The following is a 22,477-nucleotide window of genomic DNA, read 5'->3' on the forward strand; positions in this document are numbered from 1 at the left end:
GGTTTTGAATATTTTGAAACCTCAAGGTCCACTGAAGATGTATCTTAAGTGTCTGATTAGAATGGTACAAAAGCAAAATTAAGGAACAAGAGAAAATTCAAATACAGCCAATATAGATTTAAAGTGAATTCACCAAGCTCTATTTTTTAACATGTGTAATTGAGAATGAGAACCCTCAATTCTATGTTTCTGAGACTGTAAGTCTACCTAGTAGTGGATCTGTGGCCTATTTCAATAATCTTCTCAATGGAGTTCTTACTTCCATAGTACTTTGCTGTACACAAATTATTTTCACTTTAGTTACTTTATATGATTCTCACATTTAGCTTCTGAGGCTGTTATGCAGCCTCAGAACAATACTACTACTAATATTTTACACAAAAGGTAAATAACTATATTCTTGGACTAAATAGGCGTTCATTAAATATTCATTTGTTTATACTTTTATTTATCCAATAAACATTTATTAGTACTTATTATGTCAAGCACTCTGCTAGACACTGGAAAATAATGAGATAAAAAACATGGTGCCTGCCTTATTGAAGTTTAGATTTATGGGGATATAGTCACATGCATACACATGACATAATAGATATGATGGAGGTATGCACAAACTACTATGTATGTATAAACCTCCTAATTTTTCTGCATGTGTGAGAGTTGAAGTTTAAATTATCTAACTTTTCTTAGATAACAAGCACGAGAAAACTTAGTTCCATAGTGGGCACTTTTGGTTACAAGGAGAAATGGTCATGGGAATGAAAGACCAATAGCTTGTGCAAGCTCATGAATTCTGGAAGACTAATCCTAAATATAGTTTGCCACTATATTAGCAGCAGGAACTTTGTTTGAAAAAATATAGTATGTGAACTTGGAAGCAAATGCTATCAGTTCAAAGACAGGGTGAGAAAGAATTGACTACAGAATAATCTGAGGAAGCACTCTGACCCTTTCTAGTCCTAACAGCTAACAATGTCTAGACTTTGGGTACAGTTCGGAGAGAAGGAAAATTGCTGGGAAAAAAATGAAGGAACATGAATTGAACAAACCAATGAAAAGACAACTAAAACTTCTATTACTTTTAGTAATTACAACTAATTTTCTTCCTGAACACCCCCGACACCCTCCTCCCACCCAACACACAGTGGTATAAATTCCTAAATAGTTCCAACTATTCCTAAATAGTTTTTTTTTGTTTGTTTGTTTTGGTTTGGTTTTTTTTGTGGTACATGGGCCTCTCACTGTAGTGGCCTCTCCCGTTGAGGAGCACAAGCTCCAGACGCGTAGGCTCAGCGGCCATGGCTCACGGGCCCAGCCGCTCCGCGGCATGTGGGATCTTCCCGGACCAGGGCACGAACCCATGTCCCCTGCATTGGCAGGTGGACTCTCAACCACTGTGCCACCAGGGAAGCCCCACCATAACTTTTTTTAGAGTATTGTTTTAAGTTTCAAAAATATTACATGACAGTGAGAGGGAGATGCAAGAGGGAGGAGATATGGGGATATATGTATACATATAGCTAATTCACTTTGTTATACAGCAGAAACTAATACAACATTGTAAAGCAATTATACTCCAATAAAGATGTTAAAAAATATATTACATGACAGCTTGAAAAAAATTTTAAAGATATATATGAAAAAGCCAGCTCCTTTCCAATTTACTTTGCTGAAGTTAAGAAGACTTCAGAATTTCCACGTGACATTTTTTACGTGTGGTGATTTGCTTAGGGTGGGAAAGGAATAGGTGATTTTCTTGGAGCTGTGTGCAAATAGCAAGCACACTCTTTTTACTTCTTTTTATGTAGAATGGCTTTTGAGGGAACTAATGTAGATTATGGAGATCTAAAGCCCCCTTTTAAATCATCTCTTAGTACTGCCACTACCCTGAGCAATCAATATTAAAATCTCCATGCTTTTACAAACACACAAATATGTTTTTTTTTTAATTTTCACAGAAAAGAGACTATATTCTTTATATTACTCTGTAACTTTTTATTATTAAATCAAAGGCATCCCTCCAATATTAACATCAACATCTAATTCATAATTTTTATAGTCAAATAATATTTTTATTGATTAACTGTAATTATAGACATTCAGGTTATTTCTAGCTTTTTAAATTTTTTTAATTTTTTCTTCTTTTTACTGACAGACAATGTTACAACAGTGCAACATACACCTTTATCCATTTATCTTAGATACAAGTGTGTTTTGTTCTTGTTGTTTTTTGTTTGTTTGTTTGTTTTTTGGCCCTTGGCTTGAGGGATCTTAGTTTCCCAACCAGGCGACCAGATATTGAACCCGGATCACTGCAGTGAAAGCGCCTAGTCCTAACCATTGGACAGCCAGGGAATTCCCAATACGTGTATTTTTAATTATAGTAGGACAGAGTCCCCAAAAGTAGTATTGCTAGTTCAGAATTGTGCATACTTTAAATTTTAATACACATTTCCAGACTATTTTCTCCAATTTGTAGCAACTCATACAAAGTGTGAGGATGACATCCTCATTAGCTATGAATGTTATTGCCTTTAAATTTTGTGCTAATCTAATGAGTAAAAATATGTTATTAGTCTTCTCTTAATTTGCATTCACTATTCTTAAAAGTTACCTTTTGATTTTCTAAGGTGAGATTTTCATTTTATATATATATATATAATAGCAGAAATATCAGTCAACAGAGAATATTTTTCCTTGAAACTATTATTGGTCTATTGTCTCAGACTGTTACCTAATTGTACCTACAATGTCTCTTTTCAGAATATTTTCAGCCATTTCTAGATTAAATTCTACTTTATGCTAGCAGCAAAGAAGTGTATGTTTTATATAGATTTGAAGAAAATTTAGAAATAATTCTTACTATTGTCTTCAAATCCTTTGATTCCTTAATTAAGGTGAGAAGGGTCTTCTTAAGTTCATGGGAATCCTTCATTTCTAGGATTCTTGAAGAACTACACAAGCTTTTAATAATGAGAGTGATTTTTCCATAAGATTGGAGTTTCTAAAAACAGCATTGCAAACAAAGCATTTTTATGACCTGCTTTATAGACCTCATTACTCAACATTAAGGTGAATGGGTTCATGATCCAATATTGTCATAAAAATAGAAGCAATTCGTTTGCAAAAAAAAAAATACCCCTGGGGTAATTAAAATGCATTTCCCATTTCATGGTACTGAGTTACCCATATCTCCATTCATATTAAGGCTACTGTGGTTCCAATTCACTACGCAAATTGGAAGACTGAACCTCCCAGGTTTAATGAATGCTTACTTAATGTCTATTCAGAAAAGAACACTCCCAGAAATCTTTCACTAAGGGTTCAATCGCTTGTGGAATATAATAAATCACTATCTCTTAGCATCATAGCTCCTCATAGAGGTGTCCTTTTTTTGGCCATGTCGCAGCATGCGGGATCTTAGTTCCCGACCAGGGATGGAACCCGTGCCCCCTGCAATGCAAGCTCGGAGTCCTAACCACTGGACAGTCAGGGAATTCCCTAGAAGTGTCCTTAATAGATGAATTAAGCTTTCTGGGAGGAGTTCATTGTTTTATCTACTTGGGTTCTCTGCAAGATACCTCATCAGCCTCATCTTGTCATCTGATATTATTTTCCCAAAGATTGAAAAACTTGCATAGTTTTAGTCACAGAGAATTCTGGGCTGGCTAGGCAAAAATTGGAAGGAATTGGGGCTTCCCTGGTGGCGCAGTGGTTGAGAGTCCGCTTGCCGATGCAGGGGACACGGGTTCATGCCCCGGTCCGGGAAGATCCCACATGCCGCGGAGCGGCTGGGCCTGTGAGCCATGGCCACTGAGCCTGCATGTCCGGAGCCTGTGCTCCGCAACGGGAGAGGCCACAACAGTGAGAGGCCCGCGTATCGCAAAAAAAAAAAAAAAAAAAAAATTGGAAGGAATTATATTTCATTCTGAATGTCACAAGTTTTAGAAAAAGAAATGACCAAATGTTGCTCACACAGAGGACAGTAAAGTCTTGGAAACAATGACATGTGGCAAATGTTGGAATGGTGAAGTGTGGCTTGGAGAAGTTGCTGCCTGCAAATATTTGCAAAGCTTACATATGCAAGATGCGGCAGAATTTATCAGAAGGTGCCAGAGGTGAATTTAGTGCAGTTTAAAGGAACATCTATCAATTTGAGCTCTTCTACAAAATGGGCACTACTGGATATAGGTGGCATAATTCCCCCACAAGAACACCCATTCACTTGCTCAAAAATATTTACTGACCACAGCATTCAGGAGGCTATAATGGTGAGAAAGAGAGTCTCTGTCCTCATGGGGGTTGCAGTTTAGCAGGAAAGAATGTAGAAGTTGAATGGCAGGCTGTGAGAAGGGATACATGCACAGGGGGCATTTTAACTTTTTAACTTCCGTGGTCCTTCCCAACTCTTCAATTCTATAATTTTGTAACTCTGCTTGGTCTGGTGCTTTTGTGATAGGTAGTGTGCGTTTGCAGAATGGATTTCTAGTGAGGAGTATATACTGTGGCCTTGAGCAAAAATGATTTTCTTGGTGACTAACTGACCTACTTAAGATAATTCTGAAGTCCTTGGCCTCACTGAACCCATATTCTGAAGTCCTTGGCCTCACTGAACCCGTCTTCTAACCTCCTGAGTTACAAATGCCAGTAAATACTGCTACAAATATTTTTATTTACAATAACTGTATTTTCTCAAAGACATAGAATCTTTTGATTTATGAAGAGAAAGGGATCTAAAACCTGAAAGGCAGATTTTACCAAGTTTTTTTCTTTAAACCCCACATTTGTTTAATTTATTTTTGGCTGTGTTGGGTCTTCGTTTCTGTGCGAGGGCTTTCTCTAGTTGTGGCAAGTGGGGGCCACTCTTCATCGCAGTGCGCGGGCCTCTCACTATCGCGGCCTCTGTTGTTGTAGAGCACAGGCTCCAGACGCGCAGGCTCAGTAGTTGTGGCTCACGGGCCCAGTTGCTCCGCGGCATGTGGGATCCTCCCAGACCAGGGCTTGAACCCGCGTCCCCTGCATTAGCAGGCAGACTCCCAACCACAGCACCACCAGGGAAGCCCCAAATTTTTTTCTTTAGAGTAGATATCTAAAGTCATCAGGCTTCTTCAGTTGATAACAATTTTAATCAGTCCTAAACTTCATTTTTTTCATATTTTACAATCTCTGATATTGTGATGTATCTTACAATTAGTGTTCTACAATTGGCAAGTTGATACATGATAATCATGTAACTTAAATCAATGGTATATTAAACTTGAAGTTTGTTAATTCCCTTCAAGAATTTCAGTGGCTACCCAATTACACGAAAAATAGAATTTAAATCTCTCAGGCTAGAATCCAGAGACCTATGACCTATACAATATATTTTCAGCCTTATTTCCAACACCATTCCCATAATATCCAACTTTCCAGACACACACACACACACATCTGCATATTTGCAGTAAGTCTTTGCTTATGTTATTCTTCTTTTTCTGGGAAACTTGCCTTTTTCCTTCATCAATATTTCCCTGTTAGAGTACTACCTATCAGCAGCTTGCTACAAGTTTAGACATTGCCAGGTTGCTCTCTCTTGATCTCTCATCAAGAGACAATTCTTCTCTCTGTTGAGTAACTTTGAGTAGCTTACTGTTCTGTATCTTCTCTGACTGGCCTCTCAGCTGGATTATGCAGTTATTTATAAAGTGGTTTTAAAGGCCCAGATAAAAGGAAGTATATTTGGCTAACAATAGCCAGGAAATGGAACACATCTTGATTTTAATCTGAATTAACAGCTGACTAGAAGAAAGCCATTATATGCTAATATCTTTGAGTTTATAATTGTGCCTTTTTCCCAATAGATTTTTCTAATGTTTAGAAGTGTGAAAGGTGGAAAGTTCTCATCGATACATGCAATGAATTAAAATATTAGCCTTTTAAAAAATGTAATAGGGAATTGAAAATGGACAACTAGTTAATCAATCAAACAAGTATGTACTGTTCAAGAATTTCAAAGTTATTAACAAAGTCGGGTGTCTGACTTTTTTATTTTATTTTTTAACATTTTATTGGAGTATAATTGCTTTACAATGGTGTGTTAGTTTCTGCTTTATAACAAAGTGAATCAGCTATACATATACATATATCCCCATATCCCCTCCCTCTTGCGTCTCCCTCCCACCCTCTCTATCTCACCCCTCTATGTGGTCACAAAGCACCGAGCTGATATCCCTGTGCTATGCGGCTACTTCCCACTAGCTATCTATTTTACTTTTGGTAGTGTATATATGTCCATGCCACTCTCTCACTTCGTCCCAGCTTACCCTTCCCCCTCCCCGAGTCCTCAAGTTTTAGAATCATCTCTTCCCAGCACACTTGCCCTATTGTATTCTGTGTGAAACTTTTTGGTTCTTCAAGATTCTCTTTTTTTCTCCAGGGCATTTGCACTTATGCTTCCTGTTTCCTGCAACATCTTCATGTACTCTCTTAGCTGGGCTAACTCCTGATCATCACTTGGGACTAAAATTAAATGTTAGTTTTTCAAGAAGTCCTTTCCTAAATTTTCTTTCAGGTTATAAAACCTTGCTATATGCTCAGAGAGCACCCTGTGTACTTCCTTTATCATAACACTTGACACTCTAACTTTTAACATCTCTTGTTTTTTACCAGATTCTAAGTTCCCTCAGCACAGGGACCAAGTCTATCTTTCCTTCATTGTTTCACAAGTACCTGACACAAAGTACATAATCAATAGATATTTTTTAAATGAGTTATTAAATACAGATAAAGATGTAAGTGTTCTTAATTAAGGATCTGAAACTTCAATACATTTTGTATTTCTTTATTCTGCTTTTCTGAGATCTAAATTCAGATGGATAGGGAGGATAGACAAAAGGAGGAGAGGATCATGGGAAAAAAGCATACTAAGTTACTCAGGGCAAATGAAAAACTAATTAAAGTAAATAACTGTATGGAAGTATGGCTAAAAATACTCAGGGATATTAAATCCACAGAATTCACACCCAAAATTGGACTCATATTCCAACCCTCACCTCAGTCAATGCCCTCCCATTCTGTATTTCACATTTTTGTTAATGGCTATTCAGTTTCCCAAGCCACAGGGACTGAACTTTTCTGCCCACTGCATCAAACTGGTTTATTCCAAAATAATAAAGTTCTCTCTTTTTCCCACCCAAGGCCACTGTTTTGTTCAACCCCTTCAGCTTAGTCAGTTCTTAGATTATTGCAATAGCCTCTTAGATGGTCCCCTGCCTCTACTTTGAATGCCTTCTCTACTTAATTATTCTTTTAAAAAACACCTTTTTAGAGGGATAATTACCATACAACAGACTGCATGTATTTATACTGTATAATTTGACAAGTTTTGACAAATGAATTACTCTTGTGGAACCATCACCATAATCAAGATAATGAACAACATCCACCACCTCAAAAATTTCCTCATGCCCCTTTCTGACCCTTTCTTCCCTTCTATTCCTTCCAGTTGTCTCTTCCCCATCTCCAGACAGCTACTGATCTACTTTATGATACTATAGATCAGTTTGCATTTTCTAGGGTTTTATGTAAATGAGATCACACAATGCACATTCTTCTTGTCTGGCTTCTTTGTGTTGCTATGTGTATAAATAGTTCTTTTTTATTGCTGAGTAGTATTCTACTTCATGGATGTACCACACTTTGTTCATTCAACTGGTGATATTCATTTGGTTTGTTTCAGTTCTGGCCATTACAAATAAAGCTGCTATGGGCGTCCATGCACAAGTCTTTGTATAGACATAAGCTTTCATTTCTCTTGGGAGAACATCTAGGTGTAGAATGGCTAAATCATATGGGAGATATATGTTTAAATTTCTAAAAAACCTGCCATACTGTTTTCCAAAGTGGTTGTGCCATTTTGCATTCCTACCAGATCTGCATAAGATTTCCAGTTCTGTCACATCCTTGAAAACACTTGGAATAGTCTTTTTATTTTAGGTAGTATAATATGTATGTAGTAGTATCTTATTATTGTTTTAATTTGCATTTCCCTAATGACTAATGATATCGAGCATCTTTCCATGTGCTTATATGCCATTTGGTGAAATAGCTGTTAAAAAGGCTTTTATAAATTTGATTGTATGTCATCTTCTTATTGAACATTGAGGTTTTATTTTTTTAATATATATTCTGGATATATGTTCTTTATTGAATATACAGTTTGTAAATAATTTCCCTTAGTCTGTGGCTTGTCTTTTTATTCTCTTAAAGCTGTCTTTTGAAGATCAGAACTTTTTAATTTTGATGAAGTCCACTTTATCAATATTTTCTTTTATGGATCATGTTTTTGGTGTTTCTAAGAAATCTTTGCCTGATACAAGAATGTAAAGATTTTATCTTCTGATTTTACACATTTTATAGTTTTAGGTTTTACATTTAGGTCTATGATCTTTTTTTTTTTTTTTTTTTTTTTTTTTTTTTGTGGTACGCGGGCCTCTCACTGCTGTGGCCTCTCCCGTTGCGGAGCACAGGCTCAGCAGCCATGGCTCACAGGCCTAGCTGCTCCGCAGCATGTGGGATCTTCCCAGACCGGGGTACGAACCCGTGTCCCCTGTATCGGCAGGTGGACTCTCAACCACTGCGCCACCAGGGAAGCCCTATGATCATTTTGAGTTAATTTTGAAGTATGTATCAAAGCCCATGTTTTTGCATTTGAGTACCCAAATTTTGAAAAGATTATCCTTTCTCCTGTTTTTCTGATCATATACATTTTTTCTGTACTTAAAAATGTTGCTCTATCTTCTCACTTTCTTTGTTTTTTATAAAAAATCTTTTTCTCTGTTTCTCTGTGTGTATATGTAAAGTATCTTTTTTTTTCTGTTTGCTTTTAAAATTTGTCATTATCACAGGTTTTGAGGAGTTTGATTACGATGTGTCTTGGTATAATATGATTTATGTTTCTTGTGCTTCATTTTTCTTCTTGGAAAATTTAACAGTTTGGAAATTTTTCTTGGAAAATTCTTTCTTGGAATTCATAAAAAGTGGAAGTTTTAAAATCTTTCTTTCTTTGTCCTTCATCCTTTTGGAAAGTCCAGTTATACTAGGTCACTAGAAGTGGCCCCACATTTCATTGATGTAATTTTCAGTTTTTAAAATCATTTTTTTCTCTGTGTGTTTCATTTTGGAGAGTTTCCATTGCTATATCTGCAAGCTCACTAATCTTTTCTCCTGAAATCTCTAATTCAGTGTTACTCTCATCCAGTGTATCTTCATCTCAGATATTGTAGTTTTCATCTCTAGTAGTTCAATTTGAGTCTTTTTTTATACCTTAATTTTCTGAATATATAGAATACAGTTATAACTGTTTTAAATGTCCTTGTCTGCAATAATAGTTGTGTCAGTTCTTGGTCAGTTTTGATCAACTGATTTATCTTCTCTGAATGGGTCATATTTGCATGATTCTTTGAATGCCTGGTGATTTTTATTGGATTCCAGACAATGTAAATTTTACCTTGTTGGGTATTGTATATTTTTGTATTCCTATATATATTCTTGAACACTGCTGTACGACACAGTTAATATTATGGAAAACAGTTTGATCTGTTTGAGTCTTTCTCATGAGGTCAGAGCAATGTTTAGTCTAAGGCTAATTATTCCCCACTACTAAGATACCTCCTGTGTATTCTACCTAATTCCCCAAGAGTTTTTGCAGTCTACCTGGTGGGGATAGGCACTATTCCCAGCCATATGAGAGCACTGAATATTCCTTTTTCTCATCCTTCCTGGTGATTTCTTCCCAGCTTTAGTTAGTCTCCTATATGCATGTACTGGTCAGTACTTAGCAGGAATCCTAAGAGGACACTCTCTAGATTTCGAGTTCTCTCTCTGTGCAGGTTTCTTCTCTCTAGTACTCTTGCCTGTAAACTTGATCCACATTGTTCTCCTCAGACTCGTGGCATCATCTCCTCAGCTCAGAAATCTGCTGGACTCTACCTGGATTATTCGTCCCTAAACTAAGAACTAGAACCTTCTCAAGGCAGTAGCTGTTGCAATAATTGAGCTCACCTCATTTGTTTCTCTTCTCTCAGGGATACCTGTCTTTTGTTGCCTGATCTCTGTTGTCCTGAAAACTATGGTTTTATATATTTTGTACACTTTTTGTTTTTTACAGGTGTGTGTGTGTGTGTGTGTGTGTGTGTGTGTGTGTATGTGTGTGTGTATTTGGTTCTTGTTGTTCCATCTTGACCAGAAGTGGAAATCTTCTAATTCATTACTAATTATGCTGGTTGAGTGCTCCTCCTAAAGGCCTTTCATTCAGTGGCTTCCCACTGTATGGCTTATGATATGCTCTCTAATTTCACTTTGCCCTCCTTTATAGGTTCTCTCAGTGTTTTTTTTTTTTTCTTTCCCCAATTTTTCAGCTTTTCCTTCAATACTCTATGCTTTGTATATTTTTGCCTGCCATTTTCTTTCCTTTTAATCTTCCAGGATTAAGAACCATTATCTCTTAAGCTTTTCTTGACCTTTTCTTTCATTGTTCAGAATTGATTATTCTTTTCTTTGCACTTCCACTAACATTGTACTTACTTTTGTTATAAAATTTATCATACTGTTATAATGATTGGATTGTACCTCTTTCTTGTACATTAGTCCATGGAGACAGAGATGAGGTCTTCTTTATTTTCTGCCTCCTCAGTGTCAAACACTGTGCCTGGGATGTAATGAATGTTCAATAAATTGTTAAATAAATTGATAGAGATTTGGAATACCATATATTAAGGCTTCAAGGAAGAACAAACTTTATTGTGGGAGTTCTCAACCATTGACTGGACATTTGAATTACCTGAAAAACTTAAAAAAATTCCTGATGTCCTGATCCTAAGAATATTAAACCAGAATATCATACAATGGGCCCCAGACATGAGTATATCTTAAAACTATCCAAGTGATTCAAATGTGAGACCCAGGTTGAAGAACCTTGCTCATTTAGTATTTTTTAATGGCTTTATTGAAATATACCGTAAAGTTCACCCACTGTTAGTATATAATTCAGTGATTTTTAATGAATTTATAGAGTGTAAGACTACCACATCAATACAGTTTTAGTTTTCCCCACCTCCTGAATTTATCTTAAGCCTGTTATAAATCTCTACTTATACTCCACCAGCTCCAGGCAATCAGTGATCTGCTTTTTTCTGTAAATTTCTCTTTTTTGGTATTTCATATAAATGGAATCATACAATATGTAGTCTTTTGCAACTAGCTTCTAATGTTCTTGAGGTTCAACCATGTTGTAGCATGTGTCAATATTTCTTTCCTTTTTTATTGCTGAATAGTATTCCATTGTATGGGTACAGCACATTTTGTTTGTTCATTTCCCAGTTAGTGGACATTTGGATTCTTTTAAAGTTATTGGTTATTACGAGTAATGCATCTATGAACATTGTCATACAAAACTGGGGGCATATGTTCTAATTTTCCTTGGGTGGATTCTTAGGAACAGAATTGCAAAACCATATGATAAATTTAGATTTAACTTTTCAAGAAACTTCCAAACTGTTTTCCAAAATGGTTATATCATTAGTATTTACATTTCCATTAGTGATGCATGAAGATTTTAGTTTTTCCACAGTCTCACCAGCAGTTGTTACTGTCTGTCTTTTTGATTATAGCCATTCTGGTTAGTGTGTAGTGGTATCTCATTGTGGTTTTAATTTTCATTTCCCCATGTGTACTGATTTTGTGTATCTTTCATGTTCTTATTAGTCAGGCATGTATCTACTTAGGTGAAATGTCTATTTAAGCCTTTGTTCTTTTGTAAGTTTTGTTGTTTTCCTGTTATGTGTATACTGTATACAAGTCTGTTACCAATTTTATGTTGGGCAAATATTTCATTCCAGTCTTTGGCTTGCCTTTTTATTTTGTTAATGGTGTCTTTTGAAGTGCAAAATGTTTAAGTTTTAATGAAATTCTTTTTCTTTCATTGCTTATGTTTTGGGATTGTATCTAAGAGATATTTACTAATCCAATGTCATACAATTTTTCTCCAAATTTATCTGTTAGTTCTTAAATTCTAGTTCTTACATTTAGGTCTATAATCCTTCTGAGTTATTTTTTTCAAATTGAGGTATAATTGACAAATAATATTATGCTAGTTTCAGGTGTACAACATAATGATTTGATATTTGTATATATTGTGAAATGATTACTACAATAAGTCTAGCTAACAGCCATCACCATACACAGTTACAAAATTTTTTTCTTGTGACAAGAACTTTTAAGATCTACTCTTAGCAACTTTCAAATATGTAGTACATATAGTCACCATGCTGTACATTACACCCATCCCCAGGACTTATTTATTTTATAAGTGGCAGTTTGTAACTTTTGACTCTTCACCCATTTCAACCCCAGCCCCACATCTGTCAACCACCAATCTGTTCTCTGTATCTATGAGCTTGGTTTTTTGTTTGTTTTGTTTATTTTTTATTTTAGATAACACATATAATTAAGATCATACAGGATATGTCTTTCTCTGTCTTACTTATTTCATTGAGCGTAATTCCCTCAATGTCCATCCATGTTGTCACAAGCAGCAAGATTTCCTTCTTTTTTTTGTGGCTGAAAAATATTCCATTATATATATATACCAAATCTTCTTTATCCACTCATCCATTGATGAACATTCTTTTGAGTTAATTTTTGTCTCGTTTAAGGCAAGAATCTAAGTTTATTTATTTACATATGGATATCAAATTTCCCCAACATCATAGGAAATGACTGTTCTTTTCCTATTTAATTGCCTTGACATCTTTGTTGAAAATTAATCTATTATAAATACAAGGATTTGTTTTGGACATTCATTTCTCTTCTACTGATGTTAATGCCAATCTGTATACTGATTTCACACTGTCCTGATTATTGTTAACTATATTATTAATTTTGATATTGGGCAGTTTAAATTTTCCAAATTTTTCTTCTTTTTCAAAATTGCTTTGGCACTTATAGGTCCTTTACATTTTCATAAAATTTTAAGTCAGCTTGGCAATTTCTACATAAAAACCTGGTGTAATTTAACAGAGATTGAGTTGTTTCTATAGATGAAAATGTGAAAGAATTGTCCTTTAATAATATTGAATCTCCTACTGTATGGACATGGAATGACTCTTCATTTATTTAGATCTTATTTAATTTCTCTCAGGAATGGTTTGCAGTTTTCAGTCTATAAACTTTGCTCTCTTTTGTTAAATTTATTCCTACATATTTTGTTCATTTTGATGCTATTGCAAATGCAATTATTTTTAATTTCACTTTCAGATTGTTTATTGGTAGTATGTAGAAATACAGTTGATTTTTGTAATTTGATCTTATATCCTGTGACCTTGCAAAACTCATTCATTAATTCTAGTACTTTTGTGAATTCCTTGGGGTTTTCTACATATTGAGTAACCTGCAAATAAAGACATTTTTACTTCTTCATTTCTGATCTGAATTTTTAAATTTCTTTTCTTCCTTCTACTCTTTCTCTTCCTCCCCCTCCCTGTCCTTCTCCTCTTCTATGTAGATGATATTTCAATTATTGAGAGTGGGTTATTGAAATATTCAACTATTGTTTTTCAACTATCTATTTCTCCTTTCAATTTTTTTGGTTTTTGTTTCTGTATTTAGATAATCTATTCTTAGGTGTGTATGCATTTATGATTGTTATACATCCCTGGCTTTTATCATTATAAAGTATCCTTTGTCTCATAATATTTCTTATTTTAAAATATATTTGTCTAATGTTAATATAGCCACTATAGGTCTCTTATGGTTACTGTTTGCATTTTATATGTTTTTCTACCTTTTTACTTTCAACCTATTTGGAATCTAAAGTATATCTTTTTTGGACAACATATTGTTGGGTTTTGCTTTTTTAATCCAGTCTTACAAGCTTCTTTTGAGTATATGGGGAGTTTTTAAGAAAATCAACATCTTTTACTGTTACTCTGTTATTCATTAAGTGAAAACAGATATTACTGATTAGGAACCACAGGATAATAGGAAAAGCACAGGCTTTGCATCTAGAAAGACCTGTTGCAAGACCTAGTTGCAAGACCTGTTGTTTATTTTGTGACCTTGGTCAAGAGGAGTTCTAAAACGTGTAAAATGGTGATATCTGTCTCATGGTATTGTAAAATTAAGAAATAAACCTTAGAAAAAGTGCCTGGTAGGGTGTTAGCCAGGTCAAGTAGTTAGTGATTAATGTAGTAGTAATAAGCATCTTTTAAGGTTAGCATATTAGAGTACTCAATTTGATTCAAGATTCTTATCTTAAAATTCTCTAATCCTGATTCATTATAATTGACTGGGGAAACTATTCCCATGCCCTTTATGATAGCAAAATTCCATGGCAGTTTTTATTGGTGCATAATTATTGTATGGTTATTGTTAATTTTCATTCATAGATCATAATTCATTAACTAGAGGTGCTGTTTTGAATGAACTTTTGACTTATTCATCGCAAGCCACGCCAGCATGAATTAAAATATAAAGGTGAGGTATATTTATCACAGTGTTGTTGAGGTATTTTGTGACTATTAAAGTTGAGCACAGTCTCAGTAAATGAATCTTAGGATATCCATTTCCAATCAGCCAAAAATAAAGAGACACAAAATCAGACACAAAATAAAGAGATCTCCTGAGAAAAATGCCTCATGAAAGATGAATAAAAGGAGTATTTAAGGGCACCACAAAAATGAGGGTAAAAGAAGATAATCAGTAACGAAACAAAACAAAAGCAAACAAAGAGAACTACCTGACACAAAACATATTTTATTCCAGCACATTTGCGAGTGTGTCTTCTGCAAACAAAACATTAAGAATGTTCTTGGACATCAGGGAAAATGTGAAAGTTGGATTCTTTTCTATTTTGTTTCTTGGAATAATAGAGCTTTGGAACACTTAGGGATAAATCAGACTGAGACCTTTTACATTATACTCAATTTCCTCTAGGAAAATGTTATTAATTTTGTTTTCTTAAAAATCATGTATATGCCCAGGGAGAGCAGTGATGAGCAGTAGAGAAATATCTTGACAGATAGATGGAAAACAATTAGAATGTGCTCAGAGGTACTGCACCCAGCACTGCGGTGTTTGGTGCCAGGGGAATGCAAAATAACTAAAGCACCAATAATCATAATATTAATTATGGTGAACATTGTTTAAAATTATTGAAGATAAGTAGACAGAGCTTTATCTATAAATATGTACTAAGAATATATATGTATATATGCAAGCATATGTAGTGTCAACTAAAAAATTATTCACAACCTAAAAGTTGAAAGTTATGTTTTATCCAGCAGGAATTTTTAGGACTTCAAGCCCAGGAGGCAGCATCTCAAGTAACCCTGAGAGAACTGTTCTGAGAAGGCGAGGGGGGAGCTAGGATATATAGGAGTTTTGCAACAAAGGGCAGGTAGTCGGGAACATCAAAATATTATTGTTAATTAAAGAAAACCAAATACCCCAAGTTAAGGCATATAGCACTTTTCTAGGTATGGGAAGATACAAGAGTCTGGGTTCACTGAAATCATTCCTTTGATATGCACCTCAGCTATCTGACACCAGTATCCTGTGTTTTCACATCTTAAGTTTTCTCAGAGCTCACCATAGGGAGTGGCTGCAGTCTGATGGCTGCTAGGTGACAGGTATTCTTTCCTTCCTGAGTCCCCTCAGGGCTCACCAATTTACCATCCAGTGGTGGCTGCAATCACTGATGTCTGTGACATCCTTTGTTTACTGATATGGCAGGCAATATTCCATTTATCAGTAGTTAATGAACCATATTTCACTTTATGAAATATATTTGTGCTAATGAATTTAAAGTGAGTTTCCATATAGCAAATCCTATTTTCCAACCTATCCCATTCAGGTAACTGGACACATTTTCCATGGAAGATAATGAAACTGAGAAGCAAATACTGGTCTGGAATTGGTTAATAAAGTTTTTACTCAAAACCAATTTTTCAACAATCACTATGTGTCCTCTACTGCAAATAAGATGGGGATGAAATGTTAAATCACAAGCTCTCTCTCTCTATTTCCAAGGGATTTATCCTTTAGTTAGAGACACAGAGAAGTAAACAAGGAATTTCAACACAATGTAACATGTTATAAAAAGATGATGCTGAGTAGAATGGAAGAATGCAGACCATACTTAACACAGTCAGCTGAGGCAGAGGGAGTTCCTAGAGAGGATGGAATCTAAGCACAAGAAGGAATTATCTAGGCAAAAAGAGTAGAATGTGGCTATCGAGGGCCTAGTGATGATGGTAGATGCACCGAGTTAGGGATGGTGGTGTTGGTGATGGTAGAGGGTGTTCTAGGCAGGAGCACAGAGTATTTGTGGATCTGCACATTTTAAGTATTGTTGAAGGGTTTAATATGGGAGAATGGAGAGATGTCTAAGGTGAGAGATGAGGCTGGCAGGGGCCAGAATATGAATAAGTTTATAGCCTATGAAAGGAGAATTACTGTTCTGTGTTGTGCTGGTAAACAGTTCTATGAATAAAATGCTCTGTTTTGTAATGTTTGCCCATTTCTGTGCTGTAAAGACTCCCATCATGGCCACTTTCATGCTACCAATGGTTTAACAATTGCCGTGCAAAATTCCTCAGTATTTAACAATTGACTCTTGAGAGCCAGTTCATACAGCATACAACTACTAGAGACTAGATCATGACTGATAAGCTGTTGTTAGGAAAGAGCCTGTGGAGAGGGAGGGAGGTAGGTGCATTCATTATCGTGATTCATCACTAGTTTAAATAACTTTTCCTTTTTTAGGTTGTAACTGAACTTACCTCCTCAACACCTATGCATACCTATATACTCACAAAATCAGCAGCCATTTTACTATGTGACACTTTCCATTCAGTGGGAGACAAAACTTAGAATCTTAGAATTTTAGGGAATCTTTGAAATTGTTTGGCACAGCTCCTTTAAAGTTCAGGAAACTGAATCTCAGGTTACAACTAGTAGTTGCAAGTGTATAGCCTGAATGTCTTTTTCAGCCTTTCTCATATCAGCCATTAGCCATCTTAGCATCCTCCAAACCCAATTTCTTTACACTATCAGTCACTAAATTTTAACTCTTTACTCCTTTTCTAAATATTTATGATTCAACTGAACTGCAATACTATAGTTTATTGCTCTCAGACTTAGAGATCTCTTACTTCAACATTTTAGTTTTTTCAAGTTAAGCTATTTCCTGTTTGAATTTTTTTAAAAAACTGGATTTTTCTGTGTGCAGACTTTCAATAAATATACATGTTCAGTTCAGTTAGTAATTCTTAATTTTAAATGTCTTGCTTGAATTGTCAAACACAATTTAGAAAACTCAAAAGGAGAAAAGTCTATGTACCCCAAATTTTACTTTTACCATTGTTTTATCTTCCTTTCTGATGTTCCAAGATTCCTTCATCATTTCCTTTCTGTTTCAAAAACTTCATTTAGTTATTCATTAAAGTAAGTATGCAGGTGACAAATTCTTTGTTTTCTTTCATTTGGGAATGTTATAATTTCTCCTTCATTTCTTAAGAATACTTTCATTGAACATGTTTTTCTACTTCTTCTGGCCATGATGGTAGCTGGTGAGAAATGACCTGTCATTCAATAGCTTTTCCACTATAGGTAAGGAATTCTCTGTGACTGTTTTCCAGTTTTGTCTTTGTCCTTAGTTGTCAGAAATTTGAGTATGCTATGTCTCGGCACAGATTATTTTGAGTTTATCTTATTTGTGGTTTGTTTAGCTTATTGAATCTATAGGCTTATGTCTTTTTGTCAAATTTGGGTCTATTATTTTCTTTCATTACTTTTCTAGGCCTTCCCTCTTTTGCCTCTACTTCTGAGACTCAAATTGTGTGAATATTAGATATTTTTTTATAGTCTTACAGGGCTTTGAAGCTCTGTTTAAACTCTGTTTAACTTTGGTCAGTCTATTTTCTACCTATTGCTCAATTTAGGTAATTTTTATTATTCTATTTTCAAGTTCACAGATTCTTTCCTCTGTCTTCTCCATTCTGATGTTATGCCCACCATTGAGTTAAAATACGTTTTTTAATGTTTAAAATTTAAATTTTTTAATTTAAAAAATTTAATTTAAAAATTTTCAATTTAAAACTAAAAAATTTCATTTGGTTCTATTTTATACCTCCTGTTTCTTTGATAAGACTTTCTATTTTTTCACCTAATAAATATGTTATGGCTAATTTAAACATTTTTATGAGGGCTGCTTTAAAACTCTTGTCAGATGATTCCAACATTTCTGTCATCTCAGTGTTGCTATCTTTTTACTATATTTTCTTATTCATGTTGATATTTTCCTGGTTCTTGATAGGAAGAGGGACTTTACTGAATAAATTGTATCCTGGACATCTTGGGTATTATGTAATGAAACTATGGATCTTTTAAAAATCTTAAGATATAATAGGCCTCTTCTGACACCATGTCTGTGGAAAAAGAGGGGTGCAGTCTCTTCATGTGGAAGTGCAAGTGCATATTCTCTACTCAGCTTCCATTGCCAGCCCAGAGTAGTGTTAGCGTTCCTTGTTATTGCTGAATGTGGGTAGGAATTCAAGCTCCCTACTAAACCTGCACTGACACCACTCTGGCTGGAAAGGGAAGGAAGACTGGTATTGCTCTCTACATGGCCTCCACTGACACTGTGGTGGGTGCTGGTTACTGCCATGCAGGGATGAAAATCCTGCCTCCACAAGTTAATATTCTTCACTTGGCCTTTGCTGGCAGAGGATAGGGTATAGCCATAGTTTTCTCTGGAATGTTTGGTTGGAGTAGATAGGTTATTGTCTAAAAGCTTACTGTTTTGCTAGGCAGCCCTTTTTTATATCTTTTAGCTAGAGAGAGCTTCCTTTCTTGGGGCTTTTTTCTGCTCCCATTGACATTTCTGGGTTGTTGGGCTTTCTCAGCACTTAAAATTTCCTACACTATCTGCCTTTTTCTTGCCTTTTATTAAAAAGATGTCTCAGAAGGCCAATGGATAGAAAAATTAGGGATTTTAATTTCAAAATTTGAGAAAAAAACTGAGAATCAAACTATCCAGAAGTGGAATCTTGGTCGGTGAGATATTCTGTATCATGAGCTGTTGAAGATGAAAATCAAGAACCAGAAAGGGGTTGGACTAATTGACATTTAAGATCTCCTCCAACTCTGAAGCTCTATGATATTCTAAGAAAGCAGCTTTAGAAAATCTTCCCCAGTGAAGAGGACTGTGGCATTGAGACACCACAACTTGAACATTTATACCATGATCCTTCTATATGGAGATTTCTTGTCTACATAGTCCCTATAAGAATAACAGAGGGAGGATGGAGGGTCGGGAGGGGGATGGGAAGAGAAGAACATTCATCATAGACAGAGAATGCATATATTTTAAGTAGCTTTTAAAAGCCGAGAGACTGGGCTATGCTTTTATAATTTTTTTTTTTTTTTTTTTGTGGTACACGGGCCTCTCACTGCTGTGGCCTCTTCCGTTAAGGAGCACAGGCTCCGGACGCTAAGGCCCAGCGGGCATGGCTCACGGGCCCAGCTGCTCCGCGGCACATGGGATCTTCCTGGTCCAGGGCACGAACCCGTGTCCCCTGCATCGGCAGGCGGATTCTCAACCACTGCGCCACCAGGGAAGCCCCTATAGTTTTTATATTGTTATCAGCACACTGAAAACTCCATCACCAGCTATAAATGAAAATATTTCTAATATTTAGCCAAAATAAGTTTTTTATATACCAGATACTCCTCAGGAAAAAAGATATTGGCTTTTATGTAAAATAAATGTTTGTTAATTTAAAGCAAAAGTATTTAGAGTTAAGAACATTTGTATCTCAATTAATGAAACACAAATTTTTACTTACACGTATTTAATATAATTCCATTATGGACTTGTTGGTATCTGAGGTCATAATCATCCCTTGAGAAAATGTTCATATTGGTAACATGTTGGAGTTAGGGGGATCCTTAATAACTAGTGGCAGCCCTGAAATAAATACTGGAAATTCTGAATTGTGTAATTTCAAATCTTACTATGGAGATAGGTCAATTGCATGTGATTCAAAAGCAAATACACTATATGAATGGCATCTCAATAAAGTGTTATATGGAAAAAAAAAGCAGTAACTAAAGTATACAACCTGAAACGGTTAACTAGTTCATCACTTGACCCTTATGATCTTGAAATAGTTCTATATTTCCATGGGGGATGCTAAGGAAACTAGTTAACATAATTAGAATTTGCTAGTGCAAATCAGCTACTCAGCTGTGGAGTTATTTACCAATGAGATTTATTTACCATGTCATCATGTATGAATATTTTCAGCTAGCCACTTTGGGGGTTCCAGCAACGCTAAAGGCAAATTTGGCATTTGTTTCCCAAGTGCCATTTTCATTAACATTTGTGGGTGTGAAATGTAAATAGTGAAGAAATAATTATTTCCGTTAGCAGTTATCAAAAATTGCAAAATGAGAAACATTGTGAAACAAATGAAATGTTTCTTTATTTTTTATTTGCTGAGCAATATCTCTGGAGGTTTTTTTGTGTGTTAGTGGTTAGAAGACTAGATTTTCAGTATTCTTTTATATTCCAACGGTGAAGCTTATACAATTATTAATAATGTTTTATGCAGGAAAAGAGTAAGTGACCAGAAGTCATAGCCTGATTAGAAACATTGTTGGTTAACAAGAATGCCCTAATAATATAAAATTTAAGATTCAGTGAGAAAATTGACACCTGATGAGAATTAGAATGAACAGGATTTAATCTGTACATACACACACACAAACTATGAATATTTATGTATACATATTTATATCTATATATAGATACATATAGATATATGTGAAATGTTAAGAGATGAACTAAGGCATATTAAAAATTTTAAAAGTTGGCCAGACCCTTTACAGTCGATTAGGATAGTCTTTGGTTTTTCCAGCTCTCTCTCTGTCTTGGGTCTTTCCTGCAGCGCATACCTGTACCTAGGGATTTGTCAATTTACCCCAGATCAGCAATGGTCACTCACATCATAAATGTCTCATCCCATAACTGAGCTTACCATGGATATCAGCATCCCACACCAGGTGCTGGGGATTGTGAAGTATCTGGCTTTCATTCCTGCAGTGAATGTGGCCAGATCAGGACCTTCAAAGACAGGATCATAGATGGCCTGTCTCATTCTTAACTCCCTAAGAATTTGTTTTACCTCCTCCATAGATTTCTAGGGTGCCACATGGCCAGGGAGATCCCCTTCATTGGGCCAACTCTCCATGCAGGCTAGGATAATCCAATCTATAAGGGAGTGAGTACCTTGAACACTGCTCTCCTCCTCCCTCTCCCCAGCTCCATGCAGGTGCTGCCTAAGGTCAGGCTGTGTGATAATGTTCATTTTCTTACATCCTGCTTGTCAGACAAGTACTATATCCTCACCTTTGCCCTTCTCCACTGCCCCACTCCATATTCCATAGCTGTACTAACTGTGCCTGGATACTCTTGCCGGAACTTGGCAGTTATAATAAGCTCAACAGGAATATATTCTCTCATTTTGAATGTTTCCTGAATTGGAGCTTCCCTGCTGGTTGGGTTGTTGCTGTGCTTTTGCTTTCCTTTAGCATGGGGTGTTTACTGTCAATCACCACAACATCCTCCCCTTCACTCTCCTCACTTTCCTAGGGATTCCACCTCTTAGCATCCCAGTCAGGCTTTGTCAGTGCTTAGCATCCCAATCAGTGCTTTGTCACAAGTACTCAGACAGTAATTTGCAGCAGATTGTACCCTCCTTAGCTTTGCAAAATGGCATATTAGGGTCTTCAATTTATTGAAGACCCACCTTGTCTGCCAGCCCACCTTGTCTGCCAGCCCTGCTCTCCCACCTTGTCTGCCAGCCCTGAAGCTAGCAGAGACAACTGCACATCCTTCTCTAACCTCAGCTCTTCTTCCAACTTTCTAACTTGAGTATCAGCCTCTAGTTAAGCATCAGTGGCCACAGACCTGCTCACAGTAGAAGCCAACCCACTTGTAACCATTCAGTTCCCTAATTTGCAGCAGTTCCTCAAACAAGTACATCAAACCAGCTGGCTTTTTTGGGGTGTCCCATACTCACTCAGTGGTCCACAAGCATCTAGTGTATGGGCCACCCTCCCTCACATAGAGGTTGATGACCAACTTGGGATTCCTCCCCACCACGTGCCTCTTTTCTAAGACCCCTTTTTTTGTTTGTTTGTCTCCTGGCTTTCTTACCAATTGTTGGTTTGAAAACTTGGGAGCTTCCGGGTGATATCTAAAACTGGCCTCCCCTACATGGAGGGCAGGGAGAGACTGAAGAAAGAGGCAGATCACTCCAAATAGGTAGGAGGAAGTTTTAATAAGCAAAGGAACTTACATACAAGGGTTGTCTTTAGTGGCTATAAATTGAGTAGATCTTTGCCCTCACCCACCAGAATCTTAAAAGTTTAC

The sequence above is a fragment of the Orcinus orca genome, chromosome 17 (assembly GCF_937001465.1).
Source record: "Orcinus orca chromosome 17, mOrcOrc1.1, whole genome shotgun sequence".
Taxonomy (NCBI): Eukaryota; Metazoa; Chordata; class Mammalia; order Artiodactyla; family Delphinidae; genus Orcinus; species Orcinus orca.